This window comes from Medicago sativa, chromosome 8 (genome assembly GCF_051527215.1).
Source record: "Medicago sativa cultivar Bolivia chromosome 8, Bolivia_mono, whole genome shotgun sequence".
Taxonomy (NCBI): Eukaryota; Viridiplantae; Streptophyta; class Magnoliopsida; order Fabales; family Fabaceae; genus Medicago; species Medicago sativa.
In genome coordinates this window covers 9,657,980-9,669,027 of record NC_140756.1, presented here as the reverse complement: position 1 = coordinate 9,669,027, position 11,048 = coordinate 9,657,980, and the positions used below count along the sequence as shown (strand labels likewise).

Below are 11,048 nucleotides of genomic sequence, written 5' to 3'. Positions count from 1 at the left end.
AAATTGGAGATATTTCTACATTTTCAATCCAATGCAAGCTAATAAGTGTCTTTGTTTGATATTGAAAAACAAGTAATTTTTTTGAAGGAGAAAAACAAGTAATTTTAACACTTAGGAACTCTCTCAAGTCATAAATTTGTTTGTCCTAAAAAACATTATATAGTCTAAAATAATAAATTTAATGTTATGATGATGACCACATACATGATGAAAAGTTACTTGAAATGAAATCATTTTCACCACTATAAGTTTATATGACTTTAAAGGAGAATGTGTGGGTATTCGATGAGAGTTCGATCAAGTGAATATAATAACTTTTAAAATGCTAACGAGTGTTCATAACATGATTAAGAAAATAAATATAGAAATATTATGTTAAAAATGTGTAATCAACTTTTTAAAATTTTAAGAATTATGTTTTCCAAAACAAAATTTCTATTTTTTTATTCTCTAATCGGTGAGTTTATGACATTTGTTATCGTGGCCCTAATTTCTAATTTTTATTGAGCAATTTCTAAATGGATTTTCTTACTAAGTGTGGTAAAAGTTTAACCTTGCTAGTTAAAATATATGGTCAAATTTGAGTGCGTTTAATTTACTTGAAAATGAAGGATGAACAACAAAACTCCAATTGCACTACATTTGATTTGAAAAATTGTGTTTGAGACTAGACCAAACCAAAACTCCAATAGCACTACATTTGATTTGAAAAATTGTCCATGAAACTAGACCAAACTAAGGGTAAATCTAAAATACCAAAATACACTATTATTTTCTACTAATTTTTTATTAATACCCGTACATTTATAATGACATCGTAGTAAATTTACTTTATTTTGTTTGTGTTATTTGTTGTCCTCAAAATATCGCTTTAGATAAAAAGTTGTTCAATACTTTAAAATTATGTCAAGAAAAAAATATGACATGGCAAAATACACAAATTTAATTGATTGGCATTGTAAAAATGGTTTTACACTGTCAGCGCATCTATCCTAAAATTTATTTATTGTTTGAAATTGAAACATTCAATATCAATACTTACATCATTCAATTGTGAATAGTTGATTTTTTCTACGACTCAGATCAGATCCGTTTGAAAAGAACGAACACTCTACAGCTCAAATCATCACTGGTAAATTCTTCAATTCCATTCCTTCAATTTCCCTTTCAAACCAATTTTTCATTCCAATTTCACATTCATTCACGACAACATTTCAAAATCGCTTATTTAAGCTTACCCATTAATCGCTTTTTGTAGAAAATCCACAGAAAAGCAATGTTAAAGGGAAAATTATCGTTTTTCGGAGGTGGAGATTCAGGTTTATTGGATAAAAATTCATCAAAGAATGAAGAGATTGTTCCTACATTGAAGCTTGAAACATAGACCTGGTGATCCAGTTATTATTACAATTCAGATCTCTAATCCTTCAAATGGGTACTCTTTTTTGATGGAAAGACTCAGTTTTGAGATTAGGGGTATTGAGAAATTGGATACTCAATGGTTTGCTACTCAGAAACCGTTGCCTGGTTCAAGACAAAGACGAGGTTGGTTGCTATAACAATTGTACTTGAATCATTACACTGACACGGATATGTTGATAGTGTAGAAATTTAAAAAATGAATTATTTGAATATAATCAAATGTGTCCTGAAACCGACACGTGTTGGACACCGACTAGACACGTATTCCATCAGAGGTGCTATAGAGATTTAGAGCCTGTTTAGTTTGACTTATTTGAGCTTATCTACTAGCATTATTCATAAGTTGTTTAGGAAAACTTATGAAACTAGTTTATGACATGTTCATAAGTTGTTTTTAGCTCATTTCCATAAGCTCTACAGGATACCTTATGAAAACAGTTTATTGGTTAATGGTTATGCGAAAACAGTTTGATTTAGTTTCATTTTGTGTTATGGAAATAGTTAGGCTATAAGCTGCAAAATAATTTGTTTATCGAAACAGGGTCTTAATGTCTTTTAGAGTTTACTACATTTGTCCCTGAATATAGAACCCTATTAACTAAATCACGAGAGTTGAAAAAATTGGCAGTAGTACTAAATTTATTGACAATTTCTATTGTTTCAAAAATGTACCTTTTATGAGAGATAATTAGTGTATGATTTCGTCGTTCTTACCGAATAATATTTAACATAATTAAGAGTATGTTCATAAAAAAATTAATGTTCCCTAAAAAAATGTTATTTGAAATTTTGAAAATGGTCATATAAAAAGGAACAAGAAAAATCTCCAAGAGTCCTATGTTTAGGGACGGATGTAGTAGTTATTTGGGTGGTGATTGTTTTGGTTTAATTTTGAAAGCACTAGTGATAATTTTTAGTTTCATTACTGTATTGTTGTTGAATTTTGCATTTTTGTTTCAGGTGAACATGTTTTTGTAGACTCCTCAACACTGATCTTAGTAGCAAACCAGATTATTAATGCCGGCGCAAGCAAATCATGTATGCCAAGTTCTACACTAAATGATTTATGCTCTAAAACAAAAGACAACATGAAATTTTTGCTAGTCGCTACTTTACTTGCTTTTTGATAACTCACAAGATTGTATTTGAATTTTAATTGCAGATGTTGTGCGAACAATGTTGCCTAGCATTATTCCACCATCGTACAAGGGTTCAAACATTCGCTATTTGTACTATGTTAGAAGTGCAATAACTGGAGGGTGGCTAATTCTGGAAAATGGGCAATCTCGCACAGAGCCAACAAACGATGTTACTGATTTGGTTGGTTTTGCAATGACTTGCTACGATTATACTGCAGTATATATTTTGTATCTTGTTATTTTTATGCTGAATTTTCTGGAGATATCATATGAAAACCACCATGTGCCTTTAGCTCAGCTTAAACTTTTAGGAGAGTTGGTTCATGTCTTCATCACATAGTAATATATTATCAAAGCTTCTATCATTGTGTGGTCTGTAGTTCAATCCTTGCCATCCCCAACCTTTTAATTTAACCAAAAGTGGAGTTACGCCATAAGTTAGATGGACTGTGCATTATCTATGCTTCAAGCCAACGGCTTGTTGCATGGGGGAGCGTTGGAGGAATGATAGAAAAGATCATTCATTTGCATTTACCTAACAATATAAGCTTTTAGGAGTGCTAGAAAAGATCTTTTTGGTCTTGTCTAAAAATGTGCTATCCATTTTTTATTTTTTAAATGATATTTTAAACCTTATTAAAGAGCTAATAGTTGAGAAAGGGTAGTTAAAACTTCTGGTTTTCTATGGATGGTCTACATTATTTTAAGAGATTTCATGGAAAACATATGAACCTCAATATGCATTTAAGTTGTGTGAAACAATTGTTCAGAGACAATTAACATTTTTAATTGTTTGTTTCTGTTTTATTGGGAACAAGATGACTGAAAAGTGGAAAGGAGGGCAGGAGCTTAAGGGCCCTTTCATATAGTTTTGCAAGGTCTCACTCTTGTAATATGGCTTATTGATAGAGATATCAGTGGTTAAGGGAAAGAAATGGGCCTAACTTTTGATCCTTTGAGTTATGGGCCACTGTATCTGGATTCTGGAAAGGTTATTCTAGCAAGAGGAGAAAATCCTTGAGGGGGTATAAGGGCTGGTAGTTGTGTATATTAGTGGATAGAGAGCTTTCAGAGAAGGTGCTTATCAATTAGTTCCTCCATCCCTTAGTATAAGCCCCTTTGACCAATTTCTCATATATTAAGAAAAGTTTATATGTGTAAATAATTCGACTCTTCTTATTCCAAGATAAGTTAGTAGTATTAATTAGTGTTATGTTTGGCAAAAAATAATAAATGCACCCAATAAGTTGTATAAGAGCTTATATTTACGGACAAGAGTTTTTTTCCTTCAAAAGGTGCTTATAATTAGGGACGGAAGGAGTAAGAATGGGATATGAGAAAGGGAGAATTTGGAAAGAATGCTTAGTCGTGGGATATTTTCATTTCCCACCTTCTTAATTGCTCAGCGGTATAATTTATAGTCTTTGTTTTTAATGTTCAGTAAAGGTTACATCTATTAATAGTTGTAATTTTGCTCCAAGCCTTGTAATAAGTTTTAATATGCCTATTTTCCGATTTATAACTTTTAACTTTTAATTCTGCAGGAAGTTCGGATTCCATTACAAATATGGGTAAACCAGAAAAGCAGTGGTTTTCCACTGGATGATGGTTAGTTTGGTTGATGACTTTCATTTTACTTTCTTCTGTAAACCTATTAAGACATATTCTGACTTCACTCTAGAAACATACTTGATTTTTTCTGTTAGGCATAGTATTAATCAATTTTATAAAGGATTCGGTTTAAGGATGTTCTTCTGTATAACTTTTAACTATGAGTGCTTTGTATTAGCAAAAGAAAAAATCAATCCATTTGATGTAAAAGGTTTATCATGATTTTTGAATGGTAACACTGAACAAATATGGTTTCTGGTAGATGCTTACGTGACGGATTTATATTTCCTCGTAGGCATTTTAGTTATTTTTTGCTGTTGTTTAGCCTTATATTATAATTTTTTTGTTGCCGCCCGTTATGGTTTCATATGTAGTATTTGTCACAAAGCCATTGGATAGCCTACTCCTTCATTGTCACGTGTACTTACCTGCAATTGGTTAATCATTTGTTCAATTTTTTTGTTTTCTTGTATGGTTACAACTTGAAACGAAAAGTTGACTAAATTGATAAAGAAAAATAGTTTTAAGTTTTTCTAGTTTGTAAGACCTGTTGTAGCTTTAATGTAAAAGTTGATTGGATACGAATAAGGAATATGCAATGATACTATAAGAGGACCTAGATAACATGTTTGATTTCTGGGTTTCTAGTACATAAGACTGATGGACTCTTGGAAAGATTAAAAAAATTATACAGGACTTTCTTTGATATGGTGTGGGGGAGACATTTCTTGTTAGTTGGGAGGCTTATTGTGTTTAAGAATAATAAAGGGGAATCAACTCTTGGGAATTCGGTGTGTGAAGTCATTGTTTTGGTGCCACATAGCTGTGCTATCAAACTAGCGAAAAAAGTGGATCAAATGGTCAGTACACATTAGTCCCATTTAGATGGACACGTGAAAACCTAAGAAGACATTATTTATAACCATTATAATTAGTTGATAGGCTTGTTGTGTTTAAGAATGAAGAGGAATTGACTCTTGGGAATTCGGTGTCTAAAGAAATTATTTTGGTGGCTACATGGCTGTGCTATCAAACCAGCGAAAAAGAGGATCAAATGGTCAGTACACATTAGTCCCATTAAGATGAACCCGTGAAAACTTTAGAAGACATTATTTAAAACCATTATAGTTATAAATATTTTTTGTATCATGTTATCACACATGATGATATGGTAGCATTGGCATTTTTTCAAAATCAACCTTACAGTTTTCGGCAAGGAAAAAATAAGATCAGCGTAGCAAGCTTTTAATTTGGGCCTAAATCATCCTCACAAAATTGACTTGTAAGGTTAGCATTGCCAAAGTTTTACAAGCTCTATTTTTATCTTTAGACAAGTGGGACTTGGGTTTTTCTCCAGTACACCTGTCACACGCAGGGCTATTGGCCTTGTGTGTGAACTAGGAGTACAGATATAGGATATAGATATACTCTTGGATCATATTAGATTTTGGGTCTAACGAACTCCACAAAGCCAGCTTGTAAGGCGTGCATTGTCCATGCTTTTTAAGCTCTATTTAGGTAATGTTTCTAGGAGATGCGGGACTTGACAAACTTTGGTGGTGCCCAATATTATTGGATAATTTGTTCATTGTTTATAAAAATCGATTGCAGATAATCAGATATCATCAATAATAAGTTTGTTGTTCTTTTGCACCTATACATTTTTTATGTGACGTGGCTTGAAAGTGTTAGGCATCCTAATCTGCATTTAACCTTGTAGTAATATAACCATGTGTTTATATTTTCAGATATTGTTCCCTTAACTACTGTACAACTGGATATATTTTGGAAAGAGATGGATGGAGATGCTGATTGGGTATGCTATTGCTGATATTTTTTATTCGGTAAACTAAACTTATCTGTGGTTTAGCCTAAATTTGTTTGCCACCTATTGTTTTAAGAATGCATTTGTTTTTCATTATAAAACTTTCAATTCCTTTTATTTAGTAAACTAAGCTTCGCATTTGGAGCGGTTAATTTCTTTTGTTTCTACTTGTGTTGTGATATTTTTATTCTTTTCCCTGTTTTGTTTGATTTGATCTCATCCTTAGTTATATTCCATTTTCCCCCTTTTGAATCTAAATCTCTTTACTATTTTACCTATTCTATGAAAGAATTCAATTCTGGTTATTGGTTAAACTGTACCGTGCTATATTTCAAATTCTTTTATGGACTTGCGCGTTTCTCTAATTTCTGGTTGCAGTTTCGGCCATTGTTCAACATGATCTTTTATAACCGGTTGGCAGTAGCTTCTAGTTACTGCATGCTGTGCATTTTTTTTTACTATTGATGTAAAGGATAATAATTAATTTCTTTACAGGTTAGAGCAAATGATATTTATGATGGTGTCGAGGACGGTTATGACAGCTCAAGGGATGATATCTCATCTGTTTCTTCTTATAATCCCATGAAAGAAAATATGGTCAGAGGCTTTGGAAGTTCTCTATCATTGCGATCTTCTTCTGCAAGATCATTGAACAGGTTAGAAGGTCACCGTACAAGTTTATCTTCAAATATAGCACTTCCCCGGCTGTCCGTTGCTGAAGTATTATCCGACACTGGTGCTGGTAAGTTAAAAAACTATGCCTATGATATATGTGTGTTTATTTATAAAACTACTCATTTTTCTTGTAGGAACTTAGTTCTGAAACATGTGTCAAGTTAGTTCATTAGAGTCTGTTCAATAGTAGTCATCTTTTGGTTTTAATCCAAAGTCATACTTTGCCAAATAATAATTCATTTAGCAAACAGATGCCCTATCGACTCAGAAGTCATTTACCATGGTCTCCCCAACTGAGCAACAAAAGTTCGGGAAGCAATTTTCTGCAGAAGATGATGCAGGAGTCTCCTCTTCACCGGAAGCTGGACCCGTTGAATCTTTATCATGTAAATTGATACATTTTATTCATTTTCCAAACTTTTTAGTCTGGTTTGGATACCAATTGATATTGTTCTTAGGCAAAATTACACTTTTAGTCCCTTAACTTAATTTCAGGTAACAGTTTGGTCCTTTATCTTTTCTTCATTTCAGTTTTGTCCTTTTGGTCCATTTGTGTATGGATTTTCAAGCTTCAAATTCATGGTTTATCTTCTTATGGCCTCCCAATCTTCAAATCTATGATCTTTCATCTATGTTTGCATATAAATATTAGATTTGAAGGTTGAAAATCCATATGCAAATGGACCAAAAGGACAAAATTGAAATGAAAAAAAGATAAAGGACTGAATTGTTACCTGGAACTAAGTTAAGGGACTAAAAGTGTAATTTTGACTTATTCTTAATTTATTTTTAGATTCTGCATTAGCTAATTTTGTACAGACATTTTCTGCAGCAGAAGGCTTCGTCAGAGGAAGGTCTTATAACATCAGACTTGATGATCAAGTTTTGCTTAAATTTTCCCCAAAAAATTCTGATTCAACTTATTACTTCAGCGACATGGTAAATATATTTATGCATAGTTGGATAACGTGCACAAGTTAAGAAATCAATAAAATGACAACTTTATGGTTACAGATAGGTGGGACTCTAACTTTCTTTCATGAGCAAGGAGGTAGGAGATGCCTTGAGGTGAGTTCACTTTCATTAGTAGTGAAAATTTAAATGAATAGCTGGCAAATAGATTATTGTGATTGACGTACCGGAGTTTATATTATTATCATGTTACAGATCTCCGTAACATTGGAAACTTCAGAAACTATAAATAGACGCTTTGTCCATCCTTCTAGAAGGAATTCCCCGACCATCACAAAGGTAGTTGCTGCTGGTCCTTTTAGCTCCCACTGCTCAAGCTGATTTTGAATTTTTATTGATTGTTTGTATCAAAAATCAATATTTCATTAAATCAATTTAGATTAAAGTCTGTGGTAATGATTCTCCAAAAGTTTGCTTTGGCCTTCCACCACTTCTGCTAATCAAACCATGTTCCATTTTTTTATCTCAAATTTGCTTGAAACATTTCTATGTCTCATCCTATATTTGTTTATATATCAACGAGTGTCTCAAAATAGTCGTACTAATCTACTTGTCATTTTCTATAGCCATAAAAGCCCCTTGTCACAACAGTGTGTTATTCAGTATTAATGATGATGTGGTTTACTGGTGCGTTTTGATTGAGAAACATTTAGGGACTATTCAAAGGCCAATCTCTTGTTGATTTATTTGAAAGAATTGTTCGCCTCGTAGTGTCTATCTGCATTATGTGGTGTACTGTGTCTTGTTTTTTCTGCCTATGTCCAAACTTCCTTTGTAATATTGAAAAGGCAATGAGATCATTATCTAACTTATGAGAATGTAAATATTTCAATATAATATTGGCTTCTGATTCTGTGAAATATGATCTCAATTGTGCTTTTAGGTTCAGAGCGATCATCACGAGGTTGTTGCAGATTTGTTGCTGACAAGTTTCCTTTTCTCTGTCCCCGTGGATGGTCCAATGACCTTCTCCACTCCACATGTATCTGTACAATGGGTTCTCCGCTTCGAATTTTACACAACTCCAAAATTTGTGGATTGGACAAAGTATGGGTTTCATTCTTGACCTCTTCCTCTCATATTCACCCATGTATGCATTTTGGTTTGTCTTACATGAAAGCAACTCATTCGACAATTCATTGCCCACAAATATTCCATCTGACTTAACTCTACATGTTTTTTGTTCAATGATCCAACTACCATTTATTTTAGTTTTCTACGGTTTTCCATTCTGAGACTATTTATATCATCTGTGACATGCATATACTTATGTTCTTTATCTTTGGCCATTTTTTGTCATTTCATACTTAATGTACATGTACTACAGGCTTCCTAATCCTCAGTTTTTAAAATTTGAACCACATATTTCTTCAAGGCATGGCAAATGACAGATCTTTAGTTTTCATTGTTGTAGAGACAAACCACAACACTTTCTTCAAATGAAGAAATTGTGTTTAATATAATTCTTATAGGAATTTTTCATGTAAATTTAAATGGATTCTGAACCACAGGTATGAGCATCCACTTCTGATTGAAGGAAGGGAAAAAACTGAATGGGTTCTTCCAATTACTGTACATGCTCCACCACCTAGAACTCCTACTTCTGGCTCAAGAAATGAGAAACTTTTCTCTCTGGATCCTATGTGGGTGCACACTTGAAGGTAATATTCATCTTTGATTTACAAGGAACTGGTTGGCATCAATCGATTGATACATGTATTCGATCCTACTTTGTGGGAAAAAAACTTTATTGTTGTTGGTTTATGCTGAACTAGCTCCACCCATCAATAACTTAATATGGTTATTAACATTGATATCAGAGTACAGATGACAATGGGGCAAAATTTGTCTGGTGTTAAGCTTCCATGTTCCTTGAGTTTGAAGCCCTCCTTGGTTGTCATATCTGTCCCTACTTCAAGATTCTCTGTTTTCTGTGTATGTATGTGTATATGTTATGAACTTGTTCTTATTACTCATAGAACTTGGGCTTTAGGCCTAACACAACCCCAAAACCTAGCTCAAGATGTGAGAATTGTCCAACCCTTATATGAAATAATTCGGCCACATCTCTAGCCTTCAATGTAGGATCTCAACACGCCCCATCACGCTCATAATCGGACATCTAGAGCCTGGAAAATGTGGGTGGAATAATAGAGATCTCAACTTACATAACATATCTATGAGAGGCTGATGTCATTTAGAAATTGTTCTTTAGGCCAAACTCAACTCCAAAAGCTAGTTCAAGGTTGAGGATTGTGTGTGTGCGCGCGCGCGCGTGCATATGTGTCTATGTATGTATTAGCAAACCCAAAACTGGAATGGATATTGCTGCAGGAATCCCTGAATTTGGGGAGTTTTCTATCTTTGCTGTCTACCATTCTATTCTATAGCAGATCATTGCAATTGTTTTCCTATTGCACTATTCCATGTCCCTAATTTCCATTAAACATCATCCTATGAGTGTGTACCTTAATTTTATTATTTGGTTAACACTTGATCACCATTATGATTCTTATTTACTCAAAATAATTTGTTTTGGTTAATGATTTGTTTTATGCAGTTCAAATAAACTGAAGCTAAAATGAAAGAGTTCAACATCGTAGCTGTCTTCGCACACCTCAAACTTCATCCTTCATGTACAAAACTACTTTCGCATAATAGCAGCAAGCGAAATGTCAGAATGATTCATTTGTAGCATACCATATGTTGACTGACCATGACATTTTCTATATAGGTCTTAGTATTGCTTCATGTTTTTGGCTTTTCATATTTGCCTTTGTTACTGGGATGTTTTATGTTCCCTAGTTCATGTCAGTTTATTTTTTTCTCTATTCAATTTTTAGTAGATTTTATGGATGTCGTTCAATTTTCAGTTATTAAAACTTTCAATTAAAGGTCGAAATGTAGTTGGTGTCTTAGAAATGCTTATAGACCGACACTTAAAAAGTTTTGCATTAATTATGAAAGTGTACGTTGGAAATTTAGATAAAAAACAATTGGAAAAAATGTTGCATTATTTAACCAAAGTGTAGATATAAATATTTTATAAAACAATTGTGAACATTTTATTATTTTGATGAAAATAAAAGTAACACAGGTACTCATTCTATCCTTAATTATAAACATTCTTTATCGATTTTGTGTTTTTCGAGTGTTGACATTTGATTTATTGTCGAATTTTAAATTAATGAAATAACCTTTGACATAAAATTAAGCATTTTTTTTTAAGCTCTATAAGCATTATTTGAGGAAAAAAGAAAGTGTCCCCAATATAAGTTATTTCAAATTACTAGATTTAGGGTGCCCCTAATATGGACCCCAAATTATAGGGATCATTGGTGAACCTCAAAGAATAACTTGCTCCAGCCGGTCACCAACCTTTCACCCTTTTTGAGAAGGAAAAT

General features: G+C 33.0%; 1 pseudogene across 1 annotated transcript; it reads left to right on the top strand.

Annotated features, from left to right (window-relative positions):
• The first annotated feature begins 1,263 nt into the window (after positions 1-1,263).
• LOC146896770 (uncharacterized) lies at positions 1,264-10,510 on the top strand (annotated as a pseudogene). Its single transcript, XR_015023832.1, has 13 exons — positions 1,264-1,545; positions 2,383-2,460; positions 2,585-2,742; positions 4,106-4,169; positions 5,921-5,988; positions 6,493-6,739; positions 6,924-7,058; positions 7,505-7,611; positions 7,687-7,740; positions 7,840-7,923; positions 8,528-8,691; positions 9,156-9,305; positions 10,205-10,510. The product of XR_015023832.1 is annotated as an uncharacterized LOC146896770 (transcript).
• Positions 10,511-11,048: the final 538 nt, after the last annotated feature.